The sequence below is a fragment of the Schistocerca cancellata genome, chromosome 6 (assembly GCF_023864275.1).
Source record: "Schistocerca cancellata isolate TAMUIC-IGC-003103 chromosome 6, iqSchCanc2.1, whole genome shotgun sequence".
Lineage (NCBI taxonomy): Eukaryota > Metazoa > Arthropoda > Insecta > Orthoptera > Acrididae > Schistocerca > Schistocerca cancellata.
The window spans coordinates 614,465,701-614,489,518 of record NC_064631.1 but is presented as its reverse complement, the minus strand read 5'-3'; the positions used below and the strand labels follow the sequence as shown (position 1 = coordinate 614,489,518).

The window sequence follows — 23,818 nt, the reverse complement described above, 5'->3', positions numbered from 1 at the left end:
CGCCTACACATCCAGTAAACCTCTGATGCAAGTAGAGCACTCTTTATCGGTTGTAGAACTTCCCCTTCATTCAGTGCACTGCCATCTGTTAGATGCTGCTCGAGCTAGCTCTGCTCTCAGCAGCAAAGTTAAAAAAATGAATGCCTTCTGTGAGGGTCGAACTCACGACCCCCGGTTTACGAGACCAGTGCTCTACCACTGAGCTAAGAAGGCCGCAGCTTTGCGTTCGTGAGCTACTCCCGACTTGTCACGTCATCATACTGAATCTTACAGCCCTCGACCAGATATCGGATTTGACACACAGATGCTGCTGGAGGTGTCCACCTTACCGTTTTCCAACTCTGCGACTGCACGCCGCTCGGCCAACAGCGGCCTACTGCAGACCGACACTTAAGAGACGCCAAATGCAGATCGACATCGAGAGAGAGGCCCTGTCATATGGCACTCGCGGTGTATACGCCGAAATGAAATGTAAATAATACATCTTTTGTAGTGGTCGTCGCTCTACTGCAGTGTCACACATGCCGAATTAATAGGAATACGGTAGAACGTCCGCATAGGGCCATGTTTTTACCTCCACTGTCACGTGGCTGAATGTGTATAAGGCTGGGTGGCATCATTCAAACACAGCCAAATTGTCACACTGGCTGTGTATCTCTATCAAAGTGGACATACGTCCTCACCTCGGTGGCGATTAAAACGATTTCGCCCCCGGGTGGGCTCGAACCACCAACCTTTCGGTTAACAGCCGAACGCGCTAGCCGATTGCGCCACGGAGGCCTTAACTTTCGGTCACTTCTGCTCTCTTCATCAATGCAACTCGTGTACTTTTCGCAAGCACCTCGCAGAATGGTAGTATCTGCTTACGCCTCTTCACATGGATAACGTGCATGCACACTGTAGTGGGGCTCATAAACGAATGACATCGCCAAGCATGACATTATACTACAAAATGCATACAAAACAGTGTTCCGCCTACACATCCAGTAAACCTCTGATGCAAGTAGAGCACTCTTTATCGGTTGTAGAACTTCCCCTTCATTCAGTGCACTGCCATCTGTTAGATGCTGCTCGAGCTAGCTCTGCTCTCAGCAGCAAAGTTAAAAAAATGAATGCCTTCTGTGAGGGTCGAACTCACGACCCCCGGTTTACGAGACCAGTGCTCTACCACTGAGCTAAGAAGGCCGCAGCTTTGCGTTCGTGAGCTACTCCCGACTTGTCACGTCATCATACTGAATCTTACAGCCCTCGACCAGATATCGGATTTGACACACAGATGCTGCTGGAGGTGTCCACCTTACCGTTTTCCAACTCTGCGACTGCACGCCGCTCGGCCAACAGCGGCCTACTGCAGACCGACACTTAAGAGACGCCAAATGCAGATCGACATCGAGAGAGAGGCCCTGTCATATGGCACTCGCGGTGTATACGCCGAAATGAAATGTAAATAATACATCTTTTGTAGTGGTCGTCGCTCTACTGCAGTGTCACACATGCCGAATTAATAGGAATACGGTAGAACGTCCGCATAGGGCCATGTTTTTACCTCCACTGTCACGTGGCTGAATGTGTATAAGGCTGGGTGGCATCATTCAAACACAGCCAAATTGTCACACTGGCTGTGTATCTCTATCAAAGTGGACATACGTCCTCACCTCGGTGGCGATTAAAACGATTTCGCCCCCGGGTGGGCTCGAACCACCAACCTTTCGGTTAACAGCCGAACGCGCTAGCCGATTGCGCCACGGAGGCCTTAACTTTCGGTCACTTCTGCTCTCTTCATCAATGCAACTCGTGTACTTTTCGCAGGCACCTCGCAGAATGGTAGTATCTGCTTACGCCTCTTCACATGGATAACGTGCATGCACACTGTAGTGGGGCTCATAAACGAATGACATCGCCAAGCATGACATTATACTACAAAATGCATACAAAACAGTGTTCCGCCTACACATCCAGTAAACCTCTGATGCAAGTAGAGCACTCTTTATCGGTTGTAGAACTTCCCCTTCATTCAGTGCACTGCCATCTGTTAGATGCTGCTCGAGCTAGCTCTGCTCTCAGCAGCAAAGTTAAAAAAATGAATGCCTTCTGTGAGGGTCGAACTCACGACCCCCGGTTTACGAGACCAGTGCTCTACCACTGAGCTAAGAAGGCCGCAGCTTTGCGTTCGTGAGCTACTCCCGACTTGTCACGTCATCATACTGAATCTTACAGCCCTCGACCAGATATCGGATTTGACACACAGATGCTGCTGGAGGTGTCCACCTTACCGTTTTCCAACTCTGCGACTGCACGCCGCTCGGCCAACAGCGGCCTACTGCAGACCGACACTTAAGAGACGCCAAATGCAGATCGACATCGAGAGAGAGGCCCTGTCATATGGCACTCGCGGTGTATACGCCGAAATGAAATGTAAATAATACATCTTTTGTAGTGGTCGTCGCTCTACTGCAGTGTCACACATGCCGAATTAATAGGAATACGGTAGAACGTCCGCATAGGGCCATGTTTTTACCTCCACTGTCACGTGGCTGAATGTGTATAAGGCTGGGTGGCATCATTCAAACACAGCCAAATTGTCACACTGGCTGTGTATCTCTATCAAAGTGGACATACGTCCTCACCTCGGTGGCGATTAAAACGATTTCGCCCCCGGGTGGGCTCGAACCACCAACCTTTCGGTTAACAGCCGAACGCGCTAGCCGATTGCGCCACGGAGGCCTTAACTTTCGGTCACTTCTGCTCTCTTCATCAATGCAACTCGTGTACTTTTCGCAGGCACCTCGCAGAATGGTAGTATCTGCTTACGCCTCTTCACATGGATAACGTGCATGCACACTGTAGTGGGGCTCATAAACGAATGACATCGCCAAGCATGACATTATACTACAAAATGCATACAAAACAGTGTTCCGCCTACACATCCAGTAAACCTCTGATGCAAGTAGAGCACTCTTTATCGGTTGCAGAACTTCCCCTTCATTCAGTGCACTGCCATCTGTTAGATGCTGCTCGAGCTAGCTCTGCTCTCAGCAGCAAAGTTAAAAAAATGAATGCCTTCTGTGAGGGTCGAACTCACGACCCCTGGTTTACGAGACCAGTGCTCTACCACTGAGCTAAGAAGGCCGCAGCTTTGCATTCGTGAGCTACTCCCGAATTGTCACGTCATCATACTGAATCTTACAGCCCTCGACCAGATATCGGATTTGACACACAGATGCTGCTGGAGGTGTCCACCTTACCGTTTTCCAACTCTCTTCACTGTTTCACCCTTACGATCGACGACGAGCGTCAAGCCACCAAAGGTTTGCGGTCTGCGCAAAACTTGACCTAGTGCACAGCTTGTGGGATAGCGTGGCTCTACTGTGAAACGCGCCTTTCGACTCCTCTCTCTGGCTACATCGTCCACAGTGGCACTGGGGGCTTCATGTAAGGCGACTGCACGCCGCTCGGCCAACAGCGGCCTACTGCAGACCGACACTTAAGAGACGCCAAATGCAGATCGACATCGAGAGAGAGGCCCTGTCATATGGCACTCGCGGTGTATACGCCGAAATGAAATGTAAATAATACATCTTTTGTAGTGGTCGTCGCTCTACTGCAGTGTCACACATGCCGAATTAATAGGAAAACGGTAGAACGTCCGCATAGGGCCATGTTTTTACCTCCACTGTCACGTGGCTGAATGTGTATAAGGCTGGGTGGCATCATTCAAACACAGCCAAATTGTCACACTGGCTGTGTATCTCTATCAAAGTGGACATACGTCCTCACCTCGGTGGCGATTAAAACGATTTCGCCCCCGGGTGGGCTCGAACCACCAACCTTTCGGTTAACAGCCGAACGCGCTAGCCGATTGCGCCATGGAGGCCTTGACTTTCGGTCACTTCTGCTCTCTTTATCAATGCAAGTCGTATACTTTTCGCAGGCACCTCGCAGAATGGTAGTATCTGCTTACGCCTCTTCACATGGATAACGTGCATGCACACTGTAGTGGGGCTCATAAACGAATGACATCGCCAAGCATGACATTATACTACAAAATGCATACAAAACAGTGTTCCGCCTACACATCCAGTAAACCTCTGATGCAAGTAGAGCACTCTTTATCGGTTGTAGAACTTCCCCTTCATTCAGTGCACTGCCATCTGTTAGATGCTGCTCGAGCTAGCTCTGCTCTCAGCAGCAAAGTTAAAAAAATGAATGCCTTCTGTGAGGGTCGAACTCACGACCCCTGGTTTACGAGACCAGTGCTCTACCACTGAGCTAAGAAGGCCGCAGCTTTGCGTTCGTGAGCTACTCCCGACTTGTCACGTCATCATACTGAATCTTACAGCCCTCGACCAGATATCGGATTTGACACACAGATGCTGCTGGAGGTGTCCACCTTACCGTTTTCCAACTCTCTTCACTGTTTCACCCTTACGATCGACGACGAGCGTCAAGCCACCAAAGGTTTGCGGTCTGCGCAAAACTTGACCTAGTGCACAGCTTGTGGGATAGCGTGGCTCTACTGTGAAACGCGCCTTTCGACTCCTCTCTCTGGCTACATCGTCCACAGTGGCACTGGGGGCTTCATGTAAGGCGACTGCACGCCGCTCGGCCAACAGCGGCCTACTGCAGACCGACACTTAAGAGACGCCAAATGCAGATCGACATCGAGAGAGAGGCCCTGTCATATGGCACTCGCGGTGTATACGCCGAAATGAAATGTAAATAATACATCTTTTGTAGTGGTCGTCGCTCTACTGCAGTGTCACACATGCCGAATTAATAGGAAAACGGTAGAACGTCCGCATAGGGCCATGTTTTTACCTCCACTGTCACGTGGCTGAATGTGTATAAGGCTGGGTGGCATCATTCAAACACAGCCAAATTGTCACACTAGCTGTGTATCTCTATCAAAGTGGACATACGTCCTCACCTCGGTGGCGATTAAAACGACTTCGCCCCCGGGTGGGCTCGAACCACCAACCTTTCGGTTAACAGCCGAACGCGCTAGCCGATTGCGCCACGGAGGCCTTGACTTTCGGTCACTTCTGCTCTCTTTATCAATGCAAGTCGTATACTTTTCGCAGGCACCTCGCAGAATGGTAGTATCTGCTTACGCCTCTTCACATGGATAACGTGCATGCACACTGTAGTGGGGCTCATAAACGAATGACATCGCCAAGCATGACATTATACTACAAAATACATACAAAACAGTGTTCCGCCTACACATCCAGTAAACCTCTGATGCAAGTAGAGCACTCTTTATCGGTTGCAGAACTTCCCCTTCATTCAGTGCACTGCCATCTGTTAGATGCTGCTCGAGCTAGCTCTGCTCTCAGCAGCAAAGTTAAAAAAATGAATGCCTTCTGTGAGGGTCGAACTCACGACCCCTGGTTTACGAGACCAGTGCTCTACCACTGAGCTAAGAAGGCCGCAGCTTTGCATTCGTGAGCTACTCCCGAATTGTCACGTCATCATACTGAATCTTACAGCCCTCGACCAGATATCGGATTTGACACACAGATGCTGCTGGAGGTGTCCACCTTACCGTTTTCCAACTCTCTTCACTGTTTCACCCTTACGATCGACGACGAGCGTCAAGCCACCAAAGGTTTGCGGTCTGCGCAAAACTTGACCTAGTGCACAGCTTGTGGGATAGCGTGGCTCTACTGTGAAACGCGCCTTTCGACTCCTCTCTCTGGCTACATCGTCCACAGTGGCACTGGGGGCTTCATGTAAGGCGACTGCACGCCGCTCGGCCAACAGCGGCCTACTGCAGACCGACACTTAAGAGACGCCAAATGCAGATCGACATCGAGAGAGAGGCCCTGTCATATGGCACTCGCGGTGTATACGCCGAAATGAAATGTAAATAATACATCTTTTGTAGTGGTCGTCGCTCTACTGCAGTGTCACACATGCCGAATTAATAGGAAAACGGTAGAACGTCCGCATAGGGCCATGTTTTTACCTCCACTGTCACGTGGCTGAATGTGTATAAGGCTGGGTGGCATCATTCAAACACAGCCAAATTGTCACACTAGCTGTGTATCTCTATCAAAGTGGACATACGTCCTCACCTCGGTGGCGATTAAAACGATTTCGCCCCCGGGTGGGCTCGAACCACCAACCTTTCGGTTAACAGCCGAACGCGCTAGCCGATTGCGCCACGGAGGCCTTGACTTTCGGTCACTTCTGCTCTCTTTATCAATGCAAGTCGTATACTTTTCGCAGGCACCTCGCAGAATGGTAGTATCTGCTTACGCCTCTTCACATGGATAACGTGCATGCACACTGTAGTGGGGCTCATAAACGAATGACATCGCCAAGCATGACATTATACTACAAAATACATACAAAACAGTGTTCCGCCTACACATCCAGTAAACCTCTGATGCAAGTAGAGCACTCTTTATCGGTTGCAGAACTTCCCCTTCATTCAGTGCACTGCCATCTGTTAGATGCTGCTCGAGCTAGCTCTGCTCTCAGCAGCAAAGTTAAAAAAATGAATGCCTTCTGTGAGGGTCGAACTCACGACCCCTGGTTTACGAGACCAGTGCTCTACCACTGAGCTAAGAAGGCCGCAGCTTTGCATTCGTGAGCTACTCCCGAATTGTCACGTCATCATACTGAATCTTACAGCCCTCGACCAGATATCGGATTTGACACACAGATGCTGCTGGAGGTGTCCACCTTACCGTTTTCCAACTCTCTTCACTGTTTCACCCTTACGATCGACGACGAGCGTCAAGCCACCAAAGGTTTGCGGTCTGCGCAAAACTTGACCTAGTGCACAGCTTGTGGGATAGCGTGGCTCTACTGTGAAACGCGCCTTTCGACTCCTCTCTCTGGCTACATCGTCCACAGTGGCACTGGGGGCTTCATGTAAGGCGACTGCACGCCGCTCGGCCAACAGCGGCCTACTGCAGACCGACACTTAAGAGACGCCAAATGCAGATCGACATCGAGAGAGAGGCCCTGTCATATGGCACTCGCGGTGTATACGCCGAAATGAAATGTAAATAATACATCTTTTGTAGTGGTCGTCGCTCTACTGCAGTGTCACACATGCCGAATTAATAGGAAAACGGTAGAACGTCCGCATAGGGCCATGTTTTTACCTCCACTGTCACGTGGCTGAATGTGTATAAGGCTGGGTGGCATCATTCAAACACAGCCAAATTGTCACACTAGCTGTGTATCTCTATCAAAGTGGACATACGTCCTCACCTCGGTGGCGATTAAAACGATTTCGCCCCCGGGTGGGCTCGAACCACCAACCTTTCGGTTAACAGCCGAACGCGCTAGCCGATTGCGCCACGGAGGCCTTGACTTTCGGTCACTTCTGCTCTCTTTATCAATGCAAGTCGTATACTTTTCGCAGGCACCTCGCAGAATGGTAGTATCTGCTTACGCCTCTTCACATGGATAACGTGCATGCACACTGTAGTGGGGCTCATAAACGAATGACATCGCCAAGCATGACATTATACTACAAAATACATACAAAACAGTGTTCCGCCTACACATCCAGTAAACCTCTGATGCAAGTAGAGCACTCTTTATCGGTTGCAGAACTTCCCCTTCATTCAGTGCACTGCCATCTGTTAGATGCTGCTCGAGCTAGCTCTGCTCTCAGCAGCAAAGTTAAAAAAATGAATGCCTTCTGTGAGGGTCGAACTCACGACCCCTGGTTTACGAGACCAGTGCTCTACCACTGAGCTAAGAAGGCCGCAGCTTTGCATTCGTGAGCTACTCCCGAATTGTCACGTCATCATACTGAATCTTACAGCCCTCGACCAGATATCGGATTTGACACACAGATGCTGCTGGAGGTGTCCACCTTACCGTTTTCCAACTCTGCGACTGCACGCCGCTCGGCCAACAGCGGCCTACTGCAGACCGACACTTAAGAGACGCCAAATGCAGATCGACATCGAGAGAGAGGCCCTGTCATATGGCACTCGCGGTGTATACGCCGAAATGAAATGTAAATAATACATCTTTTGTAGTGGTCGTCGCTCTACTGCAGTGTCACACATGCCGAATTAATAGGAAAACGGTAGAACGTCCGCATAGGGCCATGTTTTTACCTCCACTGTCACGTGGCTGAATGTGTATAAGGCTGGGTGGCATCATTCAAACACAGCCAAATTGTCACACTAGCTGTGTATCTCTATCAAAGTGGACATACGTCCTCACCTCGGTGGCGATTAAAACGATTTCGCCCCCGGGTGAGCTCGAACCACCAACCTTTCGGTTAACAGCAGAACGCGCTAGCCGATTGCGCCACGGAGGCCTTGACTTTCGGTCACTTCTGCTCTCTTTATCAATGCAAGTCGTATACTTTTCGCAGGCACCTCGCAGAATGGTAGTATCTGCTTACGCCTCTTCACATGGATAACGTGCATGCACACTGTAGTGGGGCTCATAAACGAATGACATCGCCAAGCATGACATTATACTACAAAATGCATACAAAACAGTGTTCCGCCTACACATCCAGTAAACCTCTGATGCAAGTAGAGCACACTTTATCGGTTGTAGAACTTCCCCTTCATTCAGTGCACTGCCATCTGTTAGATGCTGCTCGAGCTAGCTCTGCTCTCAGCAGCAAAGTTAAAAAAATGAATGCCTTCTGTGAGGGTCGAACGAACGACCCCTGGTTTACGAGACCAGTGCTCTACCACTGAACTAAGAAGGCCGCAGCTTTGCATTCGTGAGCTACTCCCGAATTGTCACGTCATCATACTGAATCTTACAGCCCTCGACCAGATATCGGATTTGACACACAGATGCTGCTGGAGGTGTCCACCTTACCGTTTTCCAACTCTCTTCACTGTTTCACCCTTACGATCGACGACGAGCGTCAAGCCACCAAAGGTTTGCGGTCTGCGCAAAACTTGACCTAGTGCACAGCTTGTGGGATAGCGTGGCTCTACTGTGAAACGCGCCTTTCGACTCCTCTCTCTGGCTACATCGTCCACAGTGGCACTGGGGGCTTCATGTAAGGCGACTGAGGTTTGCGGTCTGCGCAAAACTTGACCTAGTGCACAGCTTGTGGGATAGCGTGGCTCTACTGTGAAACGCGCCTTTCGACTCCTCTCTCTGGCTACATCGTCCACAGTGGCACTGGGGGCTTCATGTAAGGCGACTGCACGCCGCTCGGCCAACAGCGGCCTACTGCAGACCGACACTTAAGAGACGCCAAATGCAGATCGACATCGAGAGAGACGCCCTGTCATATGGCACTCGCGGTGTATACGCCGAAATGAAATGTAATTAATACATCTTTTGTAGTGGTCGTCGCTCTACTGCAGTGTCACACATGCCGAATTAATAGGAAAACGGTAGAACGTCCGCATAGGGCCATGTTTTTACCTCCACTGTCACGTGGCTGAATGTGTATAAGGCTGGGTGGCATCATTCAAACACAGCCAAATTGTCACACTAGCTGTGTATCTCTATCAAAGTGGACATACGTCCTCACCTCGGTGGCGATTAAAACGATTTCGCCCCCGGGTGGGCTCGAACCACCAACCTTCCGGTTAACAGCCGAACGCGCTAGCCGATTGCGCCACGGAGGCCTTGACTTTCGGTCACTTCTGCTCTCTTTATCAATGCAAGTCGTATACTTTTCGCAGGCACCTCGCAGAATGGTAGTATCTGCTTACGCCTCTTCACATGGATAACGTGCATGCACACTGTAGTGGGGCTCATAAACGAATGACATCGCCAAGCATGACATTATACTACAAAATACATACAAAACAGTGTTCCGCCTACACATCCAGTAAACCTCTGATGCAAGTAGAGCACTCTTTATCGGTTGCAGAACTTCCCCTTCATTCAGTGCACTGCCATCTGTTAGATGCTGCTCGAGCTAGCTCTGCTCTCAGCAGCAAAGTTAAAAAAATGAATGCCTTCTGTGAGGGTCGAACTCACGACCCCTGGTTTACGAGACCAGTGCTCTACCACTGAGCTAAGAAGGCCGCAGCTTTGCATTCGTGAGCTACTCCCGAATTGTCACGTCATCATACTGAATCTTACAGCCCTCGACCAGATATCGGATTTGACACACAGATGCTGCTGGAGGTGTCCACCTTACCGTTTTCCAACTATGCGACTGCACGCCGCTCGGCCAACAGCGGCCTACTGCAGACCGACACTTAAGAGACGCCAAATGCAGATCGACATCGAGAGAGAGGCCCTGTCATATGGCACTCGCGGTGTATACGCCGAAATGAAATGTAAATAATACATCTTTTGTAGTGGTCGTCGCTCTACTGCAGTGTCACACATGCCGAATTAATAGGAAAACGGTAGAACGTCCGCATAGGGCCATGTTTTTACCTCCACTGTCACGTGGCTGAATGTGTATAAGGCTGGGTGGCATCATTCAAACACAGCCAAATTGTCACACTAGCTGTGTATCTCTATCAAAGTGGACATACGTCCTCACCTCGGTGGCGATTAAAACGATTTCATCCCCGGGTGGGCTCGAACCACCAACCTTTCGGTTAACAGCCGAACGCGCTAGCCGATTGCGCCACGGAGGCCTTGACTTTCGGTCACTTCTGCTCTCTTTATCAATGCAAGTCGTATACTTTTCGCAGGCACCTCGCAGAATGGTAGTATCTGCTTACGCCTCTTCACATGGATAACGTGCATGCACACTGTAGTGGGGCTCATAAACGAATGACATCGCCAAGCATGACATTATACTACAAAATGCATACAAAACAGTGTTCCGCCTACACATCCAGTAAACCTCTGATGCAAGTAGAGCACACTTTATCGGTTGTAGAACTTCCCCTTCATTCAGTGCACTGCCATCTGTTAGATGCTGCTCGAGCTAGCTCTGCTCTCAGCAGCAAAGTTAAAAAAATGAATGCCTTCTGTGAGGGTCGAACGAACGACCCCTGGTTTACGAGATCAGTGCTCTACCACTGAACTAAGAAGGCCGCAGCTTTGCATTCGTGAGCTACTCCCGAATTGTCACGTCATCATACTGAATCTTACAGCCCTCGACCAGATATCGGATTTGACACACAGATGCTGCTGGAGGTGTCCACCTTACCGTTTTCCAACTCTCTTCACTGTTTCACCCTTACGATCGACGACGAGCGTCAAGCCACCAAAGGTTTGCGGTCTGCGCAAAACTTGACCTAGTGCACAGCTTGTGGGATAGCGTGGCTCTACTGTGAAACGCGCCTTTCGACTCCTCTCTCTGGCTACATCGTCCACAGTGGCACTGGGGGCTTCATGTAAGGCGACTGAGGTTTGCGGTCTGCGCAAAACTTGACCTAGTGCACAGCTTGTGGGATAGCGTGGCTCTACTGTGAAACGCGCCTTTCGTCTCCTCTCTCTGGCTACATCGTCCACAGTGGCACTGGGGGCTTCATGTAAGGCGACTGCACGCCGCTCGGCCAACAGCGGCCTACTGCAGACCGACACTTAAGAGACGCCAAATGCAGATCGACATCGAGAGAGAGGCCCTGTCATATGGCACTCGCGGTGTATACGCCGAAATGAAATGTAAATAATACATCTTTTGTAGTGGTCGTCGCTCTACTGCAGTGTCACACATGCCGAATTAATAGGAAAACGGTAGAACGTCCGCATAGGGCCATGTTTTTACCTCCACTGTCACGTGGCTGAATGTGTATAAGGCTGTGTGGCATCATTCAAACACAGCCAAACTGTCACTCTAGCTGTGTATCTCTATCAAAGTGGACATATGTCCTCATCTCGGTGGCGATTAAAACGATTTCGCCCCCGTCGACAAGGTATCCCCCTTTAAACGCTCATCTCTTTTTACCTCCACTGTCACGTAGCTGAATGTCTATAAGGCTGTGTGGCATCATTCAAACACAGCCAAATTGTCACACTAGCTGTGTATCTCTATCAAAGTGGACATATGTCCTCATCTCGGTGGCGATTAAAACGATTTCGCCCCCGTCGACAAGGAATCCCCCTTTAAACGCTCATCTCAATTCTGCACGCCGCTCGGCCAACAGCGGACTACTGCAGACCGACACTTAAGAGACGCCAAATGCAGATCGACATCGAGAGAGAGGCCCTGTCATATGGCACTCGCGGTGTATACGCCGAAATGAAATGTAAATAATACATCTTTTGTAGTGGTCGTCGCTCTACTGCAGTGTCACACATGCCGAATTAATAGGAAAACGGTAGAACGTCCGCATAGGGCCATGTTTTTACCTCCACTGTCACGTGGCTGAATGTGTATAAGGCTGGGTGGCATCATTCAAACACAGCCAAATTGTCACACTAGCTGTGTATCTCTATCAAAGTGGACATACGTCCTCACCTCGGTGGCGATTAAAACGATTTCGCCCCCGGGTGGGCTCGAACCACCAACCTTTCGGTTAACAGCCGAACGCGCTAGCCGATTGCGCCACGGAGGCCTTGACTTTCGGTCACTTCTGCTCTCTTTATCAATGCAAGTCGTATACTTTTCGCAGGCACCTCGCAGAATGGTAGTATCTGCTTACGCCTCTTCACATGGATAACGTGCATGCACACTGTAGTGGGGCTCATAAACGAATGACATCGCCAAGCATGACATTATACTACAAAATACATACAAAACAGTGTTCCGCCTACACATCCAGTAAACCTCTGATGCAAGTAGAGCACTCTTTATCGGTTGCAGAACTTCCCCTTCATTCAGTGCACTGCCATCTGTTAGATGCTGCTCGAGCTAGCTCTGCTCTCAGCAGCAAAGTTAAAAAAATGAATGCCTTCTGTGAGGGTCGAACTCACGACCCCTGGTTTACGAGACCAGTGCTCTACCACTGAGCTAAGAAGGCCGCAGCTTTGCATTCGTGAGCTACTCCCGAATTGTCACGTCATCATACTGAATCTTACAGCCCTCGACCAGATATCGGATTTGACACACAGATGCTGCTGGAGGTGTCCACCTTACCGTTTTCCAACTCTGCGACTGCACGCCGCTCGGCCAACAGCGGCCTACTGCAGACCGACACTTAAGAGACGCCAAATGCAGATCGACATCGAGAGAGAGGCCCTGTCATATGGCACTCGCGGTGTATACGCCGAAATGAAATGTAAATAATACATCTTTTGTAGTGGTCGTCGCTCTACTGCAGTGTCACACATGCCGAATTAATAGGAAAACGGTAGAACGTCCGCATAGGCCCATGTTTTTACCTCCACTGTCACGTGGCTGAATGTGTATAAGGCTGGGTGGCATCATTCAAACACAGCCAAATTGTCACACTAGCTGTGTATCTCTATCAAAGTGGACATACGTCCTCACCTCGGTGGCGATTAAAACGATTTCATCCCCGGGTGGGCTCGAACCACCAACCTTTCGGTTAACAGCCGAACGCGCTAGCCGATTGCGCCACGGAGGCCTTGACTTTCGGTCACTTCTGCTCTCTTTATCAATGCAAGTCGTATACTTTTCGCAGGCACCTCGCAGAATGGTAGTATCTGCTTACGCCTCTTCACATGGATAACGTGCATGCACACTGTAGTGGGGCTCATAAACAAATGACATCGCCAAGCATGACATTATACTACAAAATGCATACAAAACAGTGTTCCGCCTACCCATACAGTAAACCTCTGATGCAAGTAGAGCACACTTTATCGGTTGTAGAACTTCCCCTTCATTCAGTGCACTGCCATCTGTTAGATGCTGCTCGAGCTAGCTCTGCTCTCAGCAGCAAAGTTAAAAAAATGAATGCCTTCTGTGAGGGTCGAACTCACGACCCCTGGTTTACGAGACCAGTGCTCTACCACTGAACTAAGAAGGCCGCAGCTTTGCATTCGTGAGCTACTCCCGAATTGTCACGTCATCATACTGAATCTTACAGCCCTCGACCAGATATCGGATTTGACACACAGATGCTGCTGGAGGTGTCCACCTTACCGTTTTCCAACTCTCTTCACTGTTTCACCCTTACGATCGACGACGAGCGTCAAGCCACCAAAGGATTGCGGTCTGCGCAAAACTTGACCTAGTGCACAGCTTGTGGGATAGCGTGGCTCTACTGTGAAACGCGCCTTTCGACTCCTCTCTCTGGCTACATCGTCCACAGTGGCACTGGGGGCTTCATGTAAGGCGACTGAGGTTTGCGGTCTGCGCAAAACTTGACCTAGTGCACAGCTTGTGGGATAGCGTGGCTCTACTGTGAAACGCGCCTTTCGTCTCCTCTCTCTGGCTACATCGTCCACAGTGGCACTGGGGGCTTCATGTAAGGCGACTGCACGCCGCTCGGCCAACAGCGGCCTACTGCAGACCGACACTTAAGAGACGCCAAATGCAGATCGACATCGAGAGAGAGGCCCTGTCATATGGCACTCGCGGTGTATACGCCGAAATGAAATGTAAATAATACATCTTTTGTAGTGGTCGTCGCTCTACTGCAGTGTCACACATGCCGAATTAATAGGAAAACGGTAGAACGTCCGCATAGGGCCATGTTTTTACCTCCACTGTCACGTGGCTGAATGTGTATAAGGCTGTGTGGCATCATTCAAACACAGCCAAACTGTCACTCTAGCTGTGTATCTCTATCAAAGTGGACATATGTCCTCATCTCGGTGGCGATTAAAACGATTTCGCCCCCGTCGACAAGGTATCCCCCTTTAAACGCTCATCTCTTTTTACCTCCACTGTCACGTAGCTGAATGTCTATAAGGCTGTGTGGCATCATTCAAACACAGCCAAATTGTCACACTAGCTGTGTATCTCTATCAAAGTGGACATATGTCCTCATCTCGGTGGCGATTAAAACGATTTCGCCCCCGTCGACAAGGAATCCCCCTTTAAACGCTCATCTCAATTCTGCACGCCGCTCGGCCAACAGCGGACTACTGCAGACCGACACTTAAGAGACGCCAAATGCAGATCGACATCGAGAGACAGGCCCTGTCATATGGCACACGCGGTGTATACGCCGAAATGAAATGTCAATAATACATCTTTTGTAGTGCTCGTCGCTCTACTGCAGTGTCACACATGCCGAATGAATAGGAAAACTGTAGAATGTCCGCATAGGGCCATGTTTTTACCTCCACTGTCACGTGGCTGAATGTGTATAAGGCTGTGTGGCATCATTCAAACACAGCCAAACTGTCACTCTAGCTGTGTATCTCTATCAAAGTGGACATATGTCCTCATCTCGGTGGCCATTAAAACGATTTCGCCCTCGTCGACAAGGTATCCCCCTTTAAACGCTCATCTCTTTTTACCTCCACTGTCACGTAGCTGAATGTCTATAAGGCTGTGTGGCATCATTCAAACACAGCCAAATTGTCACACTAGCTGTGTATCTCTATCAAAGTGGACATATGTCCTCATCTCGGTGGCGATTAAAACGATTTCGCCCCCGTCGACAAGGAATCCCCCTTTAAACGCTCATCTCAATTCTGCACGCCGCTCGGCCAACAGCGGACTACTGCAGACCGACACTTAAGAGACGCCAAATGCAGATCGACATCGAGAGAGAGGCCCTGTCATATGGCACTCGCGGTGTATACGCCGAAATGAAATGTAAATAATACATCTTTTGTAGTGGTCGTCGCTCTACTGCAGTGTCACACATGCCGAATTAATAGGAAAACGGTAGAACGTCCGCATAGGGCCATGTTTTTACCTCCACTGTCACGTGGCTGAATGTGTATAAGGCTGTGTGGCATCATTCAAACACAGCCAAACTGTCACTCTAGCTGTGTATCTCTATCAAAGTGGACATATGTCCTCATCTCGGTGGCGATTAAAACGATTTCGCCCCCGTCGACAAGGTATCCCCCTTTAAACGCTCATCTCTTTTTACCTCCACTGTCACGTAGCTGAATGTCTATAAGGCTGTGTGGCATCATTCAAACACAGCCAAATTGTCACACTAGCTGTGTATCTCTATCAAAGTGGACATATGTCCTCATCTCGGTGGCGATTAAAACGATTTCGCCCCCGTCGACAAGGAATCCCCCTTTAAACGCTCATCTCAATTCTGCACGCCGCTCGGCCAACAGCGGACTACTGCAGACCGACACTTAAGAGACGCCAAATGCAGATCGACATCGAGAGACAGGCCCTGTCATATGGCACACGCGGTGTATACGCCGAAATGAAATGTCAATAATACATCTTTTGTAGTGCTCGTCGCTCTACTGCAGTGTCACACATGCCGAATGAATAGGAAAACTGTAGAATGTCTGCATAGGGCCATGTTTTTACCTCCACTGTCACGTGGCTGAATGTGTATAAGGCTGTGTGGCATCATTCAAACACAGCCAAACTGTCACTCTAGCTGTGTATCTCTATCAAAGTGGACATATGTCCTCATCTCGGTGGCCATTAAAACGATTTCGCCCTCGTCGACAAGGTATCCCCCTTTAAACGCTCATCTCTTTTTACCTCCACTGTCACGTAGCTGAATGTCTATAAGGCTGTGTGGCATCATTCAAACACAGCCAAATTGTCACACTAGCTGTGTATCTCTATCAAAGTGGACATATGTCCTCATCTCGGTGGCGATTAAAACGATTTCGCCCCCGTCGACAAGGAATCCCCCTTTAAACGCTCATCTCAATTCTGCACGCCGCTCGGCCAACAGCGGACTACTGCAGACCGACACTTAAGAGACGCCAAATGCAGATCGACATCGAGAGACAGGCCCTGTCATATGGCACTCGCGGTGTATACGGCGAAATGAAATGTAAATAATACATCTTTTGTAGTGGTCGTCGCTCTACTGCAGTGTCACACATGCCGAATGAATAGCAAAACGGTAGAAAGTCCGCATAGGGCCATGTTTTTACCTCCACTGTCACGTGGCTGAATGTGTATAAGGCTGTGTGGCATCATTCAAACACAGCCAAATTGTCACACTAGCTGCGTATCTCTATCAAAGTGGACATATGTTCTCACCTCGGTGGCGATTAAAACGAATTCGCCCCCGTCGACAAGGTATCCCCCTTTAAACGCTCATCTCCTTTTACCTCCACTGTCACGTGGCTGAATGTGTATAAGGCTGGGTGGCATCATTCAAACACAGCCAAATGGTCACACTAGCTGTGTATCTCTATCAAAGTGGACATACGTCCTCACCTCGGTGGCGATTAAAACGATTTCGCCCCCGGGTGGGCTCGAACCACCAACCTTTCGGTTAACAGCCGAACGCGCTAGCCGATTGCGCCACGGAGGCCTTAACTTTCGGTCACTTCTGCTCTCTTCATCAATGCAACTCGTGTACTTTTCGCAGGCACCTCGCAGAATGGTAGTATCTGCTTACGCCTCTTCACATGGATAACGTGCATGCACACTGTAGTGGGGCTCATAAACGAATGACATCGCCAAGCATGACATTATACTACAAAATGCATACAAAACAGTGTTCCGCCTACACATCCAGTAAACCTCTGATGCAAGTAGAGCACTCTTTATCGGTTGTAGAACTTCCCCTTCATTCAGTGCACTGCCATCTGTTAGATGCTGCTCGAGCTAGCTCTGCTCTCAGCAGCAAAGTTAAAAAAATGAATGCCTTCTGTGAGGGTTGAACTTACGACCCCTGGTTTACGAGACCAGTGCTCTACCACTGAGCTAAGAAGGCCGCAGCTTTGCGTTCGTGAGCTACTCCCGAATTGTCACGTCATCATACTGAATCTTACAGCCCTCGACCAGATATCGGATTTGACACACAGATGCTGCTGGAGGTGTCCACCTTACCGTTTTCCAACTCTCTTCACTGTTTCACCCTTACGATCGACGACGAGCGTCAACCACCAAAGGTTTGCGGTCTGCGCAAAACTTGACCTAGTGCACAGCTTGTGGGATAGCGTGGCTCTACTGTGAAACGCGCCTTTCGACTCCTCTCTCTGGCTACATCGTCCACAGTGGCACTGGGGGCTTCATGTAAGGCGACTGAGGTTTGCGGTCTGCGCAAAACTTGACCTAGTGCACAGCTTGTGGGATAGCGTGGCTCTACTGTGAAACGCGCCTTTCGTCTCCTCTCTCTGGCTACATCGTCCACAGTGGCACTGGGGGCTTCATGTAAGGCGACTGCACGCCGCTCGGCCAACAGCGGCCTACTGCAGACCGACACTTAAGAGACGCCAAATGCAGATCGACATCGAGAGAGAGGCCCTGTCATATGGCACTCGCGGTGTATACGCCGAAATGAAATGTAAATAATACATCTTTTGTAGTGGTCGTCGCTCTACTGCAGTGTCACACATGCCGAATTAATAGGAAAACGGTAGAACGTCCGCATAGGGCCATGTTTTTACCTCCACTGTCACGTGGCTGAATGTGTATAAGGCTGTGTGGCATCATTCAAACACAGCCAAACTGTCACTCTAGCTGTGTATCTCTATCAAAGTGGACATATGTCCTCATCTCGGTGGCGATTAAAACGATTTCGCCCCCGTCGACAAGGTATCCCCCTTTAAACGCTCATCTCTTTTTACCTCCACTGTCACGTAGCTGAATGTCTATAAGGCTGTGTGGCATCATTCAAACACAGCCAAATTGTCACACTAGCTGTGTATCTCTATCAAAGTGGACATATGTCCTCATCTCGGTGGCGATTAAAACGATTTCGCCCCCGTCGACAAGGAATCCCCCTTTAAACGCTCATCTCTTTTTACCTCCACTGTCACGTGGCTGAATGTGTATAAGGCTGTGTGGCATCATTCAAACACAGCCAAATTGTCACACTAGCTGTGTATCTCTATCAAAGTGGACATATGTCCTCATCTCGGTGGCGATTAAAACGATTTCGCCCCCGTCGACAAGGTATCCCCCTTTAAACGCTCATCTCTTTTTACCTCCACTGTCACGTGGCTGAATGTGTATAAGGCTGTGTGGCATCATTCAATCACAGCCAAATTGTCACACTAGCTGTGTATCTCTATCAAAGTGGACATATGTCCTCACCTCAGTGGCGATTAAAACGATTTCGCCCCCGTCGACAAGGTATCCCACTTTAAACGCTCATCTCAATTCTGCACGCCGCTCAGCCAACAGCGGCCTACTGCAGACCGACACTTAAGAGACGCCAAATGCAGATCGACATCGAGAGAGAGGCCCTGTCATGTGGCACTCGCGCTGTATACTCCGAAATGAAATGTAAATAATACATCATTTGTAGTGCTCGTCGCTCTACTGCAGTGTCACACATGCCGAATGAATAGGAAAACGGTAGAATGTCCGCATAGGGCCATGTTTTTACCTCCACTGTCACGTGGCTGAATGTGTATAAGGCTGTGTGGCATCATTCAAACACAGCCAAACTGTCACTCTAGCTGTGTATCTCTATCAAAGTGGACATATGTCCTCATCTCGGTGGCGATTAAAACGATTTCGCCCCTGTCGACAAGGTATCCCCCTTAAAACGCTCATCTCTTTTTACCTCCACTGTCACGTGGCTGAATGTGTATAAGGCTGTGTGGCATCATTCAAACACAGCCAAATTGTCACACTAGCTGTGTATCTCTATCAAAGTGGACAAATGTCCTCACCTCGGTGGCGATTAAAACGATTTCGCCCCCGTCGACAAGGTATCCCCCTTTAAACGCTCATCTCAATTCTGCACGCCGCTCGGCCAACAGCGGCCTACTGCAGACCGATTCTTAAGAGACGCCAAATGCAGATCGACATCGAGAGAGAGGCCCTGTCATATGGCACTCGCGGTGTATACACCGAAATGAAATGTAAATAATACACCTATTGTAGTGGTCGTCGCTCTACTGCAGTGTCACACATGCCGAATGAATAGGAAAACGGTAGAATGTCCGCATAGGGCCATGTTTTTACCTCCACTGTCACGTGGCTGAATGTGTATAAGGCTGTGTGGCATCATTCAAACACAGCCAAACTGTCACTCTAGCTGTGTATCTCTATCAAAGTGGACATATGTCCTCATCTCGGTGGCGATTAAAACGATTTCGCCCCCGTCGACAAGGTATCCCCCTTTAAACGCTCATCTCTTTTTACCTCCACTGTCACGTGGCTGAATGTGTATAAGGCTGTGTGGCATCATTCAAACACAGCCAAATTGTCACACTAGCTGTGTATCTCTATCAAAGTGGACATATGTCCTCACCTCGGTGGCGATTAAAACGATTTCGCCCCCGTCGACAAGGTATCCCCCTTTAAACGCTCATCTCAATTCTGCACGCCGCTCGGCCAACAGCGGCCTACTGCAGACCGATACTTAAGAGACGCCAAATGCAGATCGACATCGAGAGAGAGGCCCTGTCATATGGCACTCGCGGTGTATACACCGAAATGAAATGTAAATAATACATCTTTTGTAGTGGTCGTCGCTCTACTGCAGTGTCACACATGCCGAATGAATAGGAAAACGGTAGAATGTCCGCATAGGGCCATGTTTTTACCTCCACTGTCACGTGGCTGAATGTGTATAAGGCTGTGTGGCATCATTCAAACACAGCCAAATTGTCACACTAGCTGTGTATCTCTACCAAAGTGGACATATGTTCTCACCTCGGTGGCGATTAAAACGAATTCGCCCCCGTCGACAAGGTATCCCCCTTTAAACGCTCATCTCTTTTTACCTCCACTGTCACGTGGCTGAATGTGTATAAGGCTGGGTGGCATCATTCAAACACAGCCAAATGGTCACACTAGCTGTGTATCTCTATCAAAGTGGACATACGTCCTCACCTCGGTGGCGATTAAAACGATTTCGCCCCCGGGTGGGCTCGAACCACCAACCTTTCGGTTAACAGCCGAACGCGCTAGCCGATTGCGCCACGGAGGCCTTATTTTTCGGTCACTTCTGCTCTCTTCATCAATGCAACTCGTGTACTTTTCGCAGGCACCTCGCAGAATGGTAGTATCTGCTTACGCCTCTTCACATGGATAACGTGCATGCACACTGTAGTGGGGCTCATAAACGAATGACATCGCCAAGCATGACATTATACTACAAAATCCATACAAAACAGTGTTCCGCCTACACATCCAGTAAACCTCTGATGCAAGTAGAGCACTCTTTATCGGTTGTAGAACTTCCCCTTCATTCAGTGCACTGCCATCTGTTAGATGCTGCTCGAGCTAGCTCTGCTCTCAGCAGCAAAGTTAAAAAAATGAATGCCTTCTGTGAGGGTTGAACTTACGACCCCTGGTTTACGAGACCAGTGCTCTACCACTGAGCTAAGAAGGCCGCAGCTTTGCGTTCGTGAGCTACTCCCGAATTGTCACGTCATCATACTGAATCTTACAGCCCTCGACCAGATATCGGATTTGACACACAGATGCTGCTGGAGGTGTCCACCTTACCGTTTTCCAACTCTCTTCACTGTTTCACCCTTACGATCGACGACGAGCGTCAACCACCAAAGGTTTGCGGTCTGCGCAAAACTTGACCTAGTGCACAGCTTGTGGGATAGCGTGGCTCTACTGTGAAACGCGCCTTTCGACTCCTCTCTCTGGCTACATCGTCCACAGTGGCACTGGGGGCTTCATGTAAGGCGACTGAGGTTTGCGGTCTGCGCAAAACTTGACCTAGTGCACAGCTTGTGGGATAGCGTGGCTCTACTGTGAAACGCGCCTTTCGTCTCCTCTCTCTGGCTACATCGTCCACAGTGGCACTGGGGGCTTCATGTAAGGCGACTGCACGCCGCTCGGCCAACAGCGGCCTACTGCAGACCGACACTTAAGAGACGCCAAATGCAGATCGACATCGAGAGAGAGGCCCTGTCATATGGCACTCGCGGTGTATACGCCGAAATGAAATGTAAATAATACTTCTTTTGTAGTGGTCGTCGCTCTACTTCAGTGTCACGCATGCCGAATGAATAGGAAAACGGTAGAATGTCCGCATAGGGCCATGCTTTTACCTCCACTGTCACGTGGCTGAATGTGTATAAGGCTGTGTGGCATCATTCAAACACAGCCAAATTGTCACACTAGCTGTGTATCTCTATCAAAGTGGACATATGTCCTCATCTCGGTGGCGATTAAAACAATTTCGCCCCCGTCGACAAGGTATCCCCCTTTAAACGCTCATCTCTTTTTACCTCCACTGTCACGTGGCTGAATGTGTATAAGGCGGTGTGGCATCATTCAAACACAGCCAAATTGTCACACTAGCTGTGTATCTCTATCAAAGTGGACATATGTCCTCACCTCAGTGGCGATTAAAACGATTTCGCCCCCGTCGACAAGGTATCCCCCTTTAAATGCTCATCTCAATTCTGCACGCCGCTCGGCCAACAGCGGCCTACTGCAGACCGACACTTAAGAGACGCCAAATGCAGATCGACATCGAGAGAGAGGCCCTGTCATGTGGCACTCGCGGTGTATACGCCGAAATGAAATGTAAATAATACATCTTTTGCAGTGCTCGTCGCTCTACTGCAGTGTCACACATGCCGAATGAATAGGAAAACGGTAGAATGTCCGCATAGGGCCATGTTTTTACCTCCACTGTCACGTGGCTGAATGTGTATAAGGCTGTGTGGCATCATTCAAACACAGCCAAACTGTCACTCTAGCTGTGTATCTCTATCAAAGTGGACATATGTCCTCATCTCGGTGGCGATTAAAACGATTTCGCCTCCGTCGACAAGGTATCCCCCTTTAAACGCTCATCTCTTTTTACCTCCACTGTCACGTAGCTGAATGTGTATAAGGCTGTGTGGCATCATTCAAACACAGCCAAATTGTCACACTAGCTGTGTATCTCTATCAAAGTGGACATATGTCCTCTTCTCGGTGGCGATTAAAACGATTTCGCCCCCGTCGACAAGGTATCCCCCTTTAAACGCTCATCTCTTTTTACCTCCACTGTCACGTGGCTGAATGTGTATAAGGCTGTGTGGCATCATTCAATCACAGCCAAATTGTCACACTAGCTGTGTATCTCTATCAAAGTGGACATATGTCCTCACCTCAGTGGCGATTAAAACGATTTCGCCCCCGTCGACAAGGTATCCCACTTTAAACGCTCATCTCAATTCTGCACGCCGCTCGGCCAACAGCGGCCTACTGCAGACCGACACTTAAGAGACGCCAAATGCAGATCGACATCGAGAGAGAGGCCCTGTCATGTGGCACTCGCGGTGTATACGCCGAAATGAAATGTAAATAATACATCTTTTGTAGTGCTCGTCGCTCTACTGCAGTGTCACACGTGCCGAATGAATAGGAAAACGGTAGAATGTCCGCATAGGGCCATGTTTTTACCTCCACTGTCACGTGGCTGAATGTGTATAAGGCTGTGTGGCATCATTCAAACACAGCCACACTGTCACTCTAGTTGTGTATCTCTATCAAAGTGGACATATGTCCTCATCTCGGTGGCGATTAAAACGATTTCGCCCCCGTCGACAAGGTATCCCCCTTTAAACGCTCATCTCTTTTTACCTCCACTGTCACGTGGCTGAATGTGTATAAGGCTGTGTGGCATCATTCAAACACAGCCAAATTGTCACACTAGCTGTGTATCTCTATCAAAGTGGACATATGTCCTCACCTCGGTGGCGATTAAAACGATTTCGCCCCCGTCGACAAGGTATCCCCCTTTAAACGCTCATCTCAATTCTGCACGCCGCTCGGCCAACAGCGGACTACTGCAGACCGATACTTAAGAGACGCCAAATGCAGATCGACATCGAGAGAGAGGCCCTGTCATATGGCACTCGCGGTGTATACGCCGAAATGAAATGTAAATAATACTTCTTTTGTAGTGGTCGTCGCTCTACTGCAGTGTCACACATGCCGAATGAATAGGAAAACGGTAGAATGTCCGCATAGGGCCATGTTTTTACCTCCACTGTCACGTGGCTGAAT

At 49.4% G+C, this 23,818-nt stretch overlaps 28 non-coding genes across 28 annotated transcripts; all 28 read right to left on the bottom strand.

The window, feature by feature from the left end:
- Positions 1-141: 141 nt before the first annotated feature.
- Positions 142-213, bottom strand: Trnat-cgu (transfer RNA threonine (anticodon CGU)). Its single transcript has one exon. It is a non-coding gene; the product is annotated as a tRNA-Thr (tRNA).
- A 493-nt stretch (positions 214-706) lies between these two features.
- Trnan-guu (transfer RNA asparagine (anticodon GUU)) lies at positions 707-780 on the bottom strand. The gene has a single exon. It is a non-coding gene; the product is annotated as a tRNA-Asn (tRNA).
- Positions 781-1,113: 333 nt separating this feature from the next.
- Positions 1,114-1,185, bottom strand: Trnat-cgu (transfer RNA threonine (anticodon CGU)). The gene has a single exon. It is a non-coding gene; the product is annotated as a tRNA-Thr (tRNA).
- Positions 1,186-1,678: 493 nt separating this feature from the next.
- Trnan-guu (transfer RNA asparagine (anticodon GUU)) lies at positions 1,679-1,752 on the bottom strand. The gene has a single exon. It is a non-coding gene; the product is annotated as a tRNA-Asn (tRNA).
- Positions 1,753-2,085: 333 nt separating this feature from the next.
- Positions 2,086-2,157, bottom strand: Trnat-cgu (transfer RNA threonine (anticodon CGU)). The gene has a single exon. It is a non-coding gene; the product is annotated as a tRNA-Thr (tRNA).
- A 493-nt stretch (positions 2,158-2,650) lies between these two features.
- Trnan-guu (transfer RNA asparagine (anticodon GUU)) lies at positions 2,651-2,724 on the bottom strand. The gene has a single exon. It is a non-coding gene; the product is annotated as a tRNA-Asn (tRNA).
- A 333-nt stretch (positions 2,725-3,057) lies between these two features.
- Trnat-cgu (transfer RNA threonine (anticodon CGU)) lies at positions 3,058-3,129 on the bottom strand. The gene has a single exon. It is a non-coding gene; the product is annotated as a tRNA-Thr (tRNA).
- A 671-nt stretch (positions 3,130-3,800) lies between these two features.
- Positions 3,801-3,874, bottom strand: Trnan-guu (transfer RNA asparagine (anticodon GUU)). The gene has a single exon. It is a non-coding gene; the product is annotated as a tRNA-Asn (tRNA).
- A 333-nt stretch (positions 3,875-4,207) lies between these two features.
- Positions 4,208-4,279, bottom strand: Trnat-cgu (transfer RNA threonine (anticodon CGU)). Its single transcript has one exon. It is a non-coding gene; the product is annotated as a tRNA-Thr (tRNA).
- Positions 4,280-4,950: 671 nt separating this feature from the next.
- Positions 4,951-5,024, bottom strand: Trnan-guu (transfer RNA asparagine (anticodon GUU)). Its single transcript has one exon. It is a non-coding gene; the product is annotated as a tRNA-Asn (tRNA).
- Positions 5,025-5,357: 333 nt separating this feature from the next.
- Positions 5,358-5,429, bottom strand: Trnat-cgu (transfer RNA threonine (anticodon CGU)). Its single transcript has one exon. It is a non-coding gene; the product is annotated as a tRNA-Thr (tRNA).
- A 671-nt stretch (positions 5,430-6,100) lies between these two features.
- On the bottom strand, positions 6,101-6,174 carry Trnan-guu (transfer RNA asparagine (anticodon GUU)). The gene has a single exon. It is a non-coding gene; the product is annotated as a tRNA-Asn (tRNA).
- Positions 6,175-6,507: 333 nt separating this feature from the next.
- Positions 6,508-6,579, bottom strand: Trnat-cgu (transfer RNA threonine (anticodon CGU)). Its single transcript has one exon. It is a non-coding gene; the product is annotated as a tRNA-Thr (tRNA).
- Positions 6,580-7,250: 671 nt separating this feature from the next.
- Positions 7,251-7,324, bottom strand: Trnan-guu (transfer RNA asparagine (anticodon GUU)). Its single transcript has one exon. It is a non-coding gene; the product is annotated as a tRNA-Asn (tRNA).
- Positions 7,325-7,657: 333 nt separating this feature from the next.
- Trnat-cgu (transfer RNA threonine (anticodon CGU)) lies at positions 7,658-7,729 on the bottom strand. The gene has a single exon. It is a non-coding gene; the product is annotated as a tRNA-Thr (tRNA).
- A 493-nt stretch (positions 7,730-8,222) lies between these two features.
- On the bottom strand, positions 8,223-8,296 carry Trnan-guu (transfer RNA asparagine (anticodon GUU)). Its single transcript has one exon. It is a non-coding gene; the product is annotated as a tRNA-Asn (tRNA).
- Positions 8,297-8,629: 333 nt separating this feature from the next.
- Positions 8,630-8,701, bottom strand: Trnat-cgu (transfer RNA threonine (anticodon CGU)). The gene has a single exon. It is a non-coding gene; the product is annotated as a tRNA-Thr (tRNA).
- Positions 8,702-9,510: 809 nt separating this feature from the next.
- Trnan-guu (transfer RNA asparagine (anticodon GUU)) lies at positions 9,511-9,584 on the bottom strand. The gene has a single exon. It is a non-coding gene; the product is annotated as a tRNA-Asn (tRNA).
- Positions 9,585-9,917: 333 nt separating this feature from the next.
- Positions 9,918-9,989, bottom strand: Trnat-cgu (transfer RNA threonine (anticodon CGU)). The gene has a single exon. It is a non-coding gene; the product is annotated as a tRNA-Thr (tRNA).
- A 493-nt stretch (positions 9,990-10,482) lies between these two features.
- On the bottom strand, positions 10,483-10,556 carry Trnan-guu (transfer RNA asparagine (anticodon GUU)). Its single transcript has one exon. It is a non-coding gene; the product is annotated as a tRNA-Asn (tRNA).
- Positions 10,557-12,354: 1,798 nt separating this feature from the next.
- Trnan-guu (transfer RNA asparagine (anticodon GUU)) lies at positions 12,355-12,428 on the bottom strand. Its single transcript has one exon. It is a non-coding gene; the product is annotated as a tRNA-Asn (tRNA).
- A 333-nt stretch (positions 12,429-12,761) lies between these two features.
- On the bottom strand, positions 12,762-12,833 carry Trnat-cgu (transfer RNA threonine (anticodon CGU)). Its single transcript has one exon. It is a non-coding gene; the product is annotated as a tRNA-Thr (tRNA).
- Positions 12,834-13,326: 493 nt separating this feature from the next.
- Positions 13,327-13,400, bottom strand: Trnan-guu (transfer RNA asparagine (anticodon GUU)). Its single transcript has one exon. It is a non-coding gene; the product is annotated as a tRNA-Asn (tRNA).
- A 333-nt stretch (positions 13,401-13,733) lies between these two features.
- Positions 13,734-13,805, bottom strand: Trnat-cgu (transfer RNA threonine (anticodon CGU)). The gene has a single exon. It is a non-coding gene; the product is annotated as a tRNA-Thr (tRNA).
- A 3,325-nt stretch (positions 13,806-17,130) lies between these two features.
- On the bottom strand, positions 17,131-17,204 carry Trnan-guu (transfer RNA asparagine (anticodon GUU)). The gene has a single exon. It is a non-coding gene; the product is annotated as a tRNA-Asn (tRNA).
- Positions 17,205-17,537: 333 nt separating this feature from the next.
- Positions 17,538-17,609, bottom strand: Trnat-cgu (transfer RNA threonine (anticodon CGU)). The gene has a single exon. It is a non-coding gene; the product is annotated as a tRNA-Thr (tRNA).
- Positions 17,610-20,709: 3,100 nt separating this feature from the next.
- Trnan-guu (transfer RNA asparagine (anticodon GUU)) lies at positions 20,710-20,783 on the bottom strand. The gene has a single exon. It is a non-coding gene; the product is annotated as a tRNA-Asn (tRNA).
- Positions 20,784-21,116: 333 nt separating this feature from the next.
- On the bottom strand, positions 21,117-21,188 carry Trnat-cgu (transfer RNA threonine (anticodon CGU)). Its single transcript has one exon. It is a non-coding gene; the product is annotated as a tRNA-Thr (tRNA).
- Between the last annotated feature and the right edge of the window lie 2,630 nt (positions 21,189-23,818).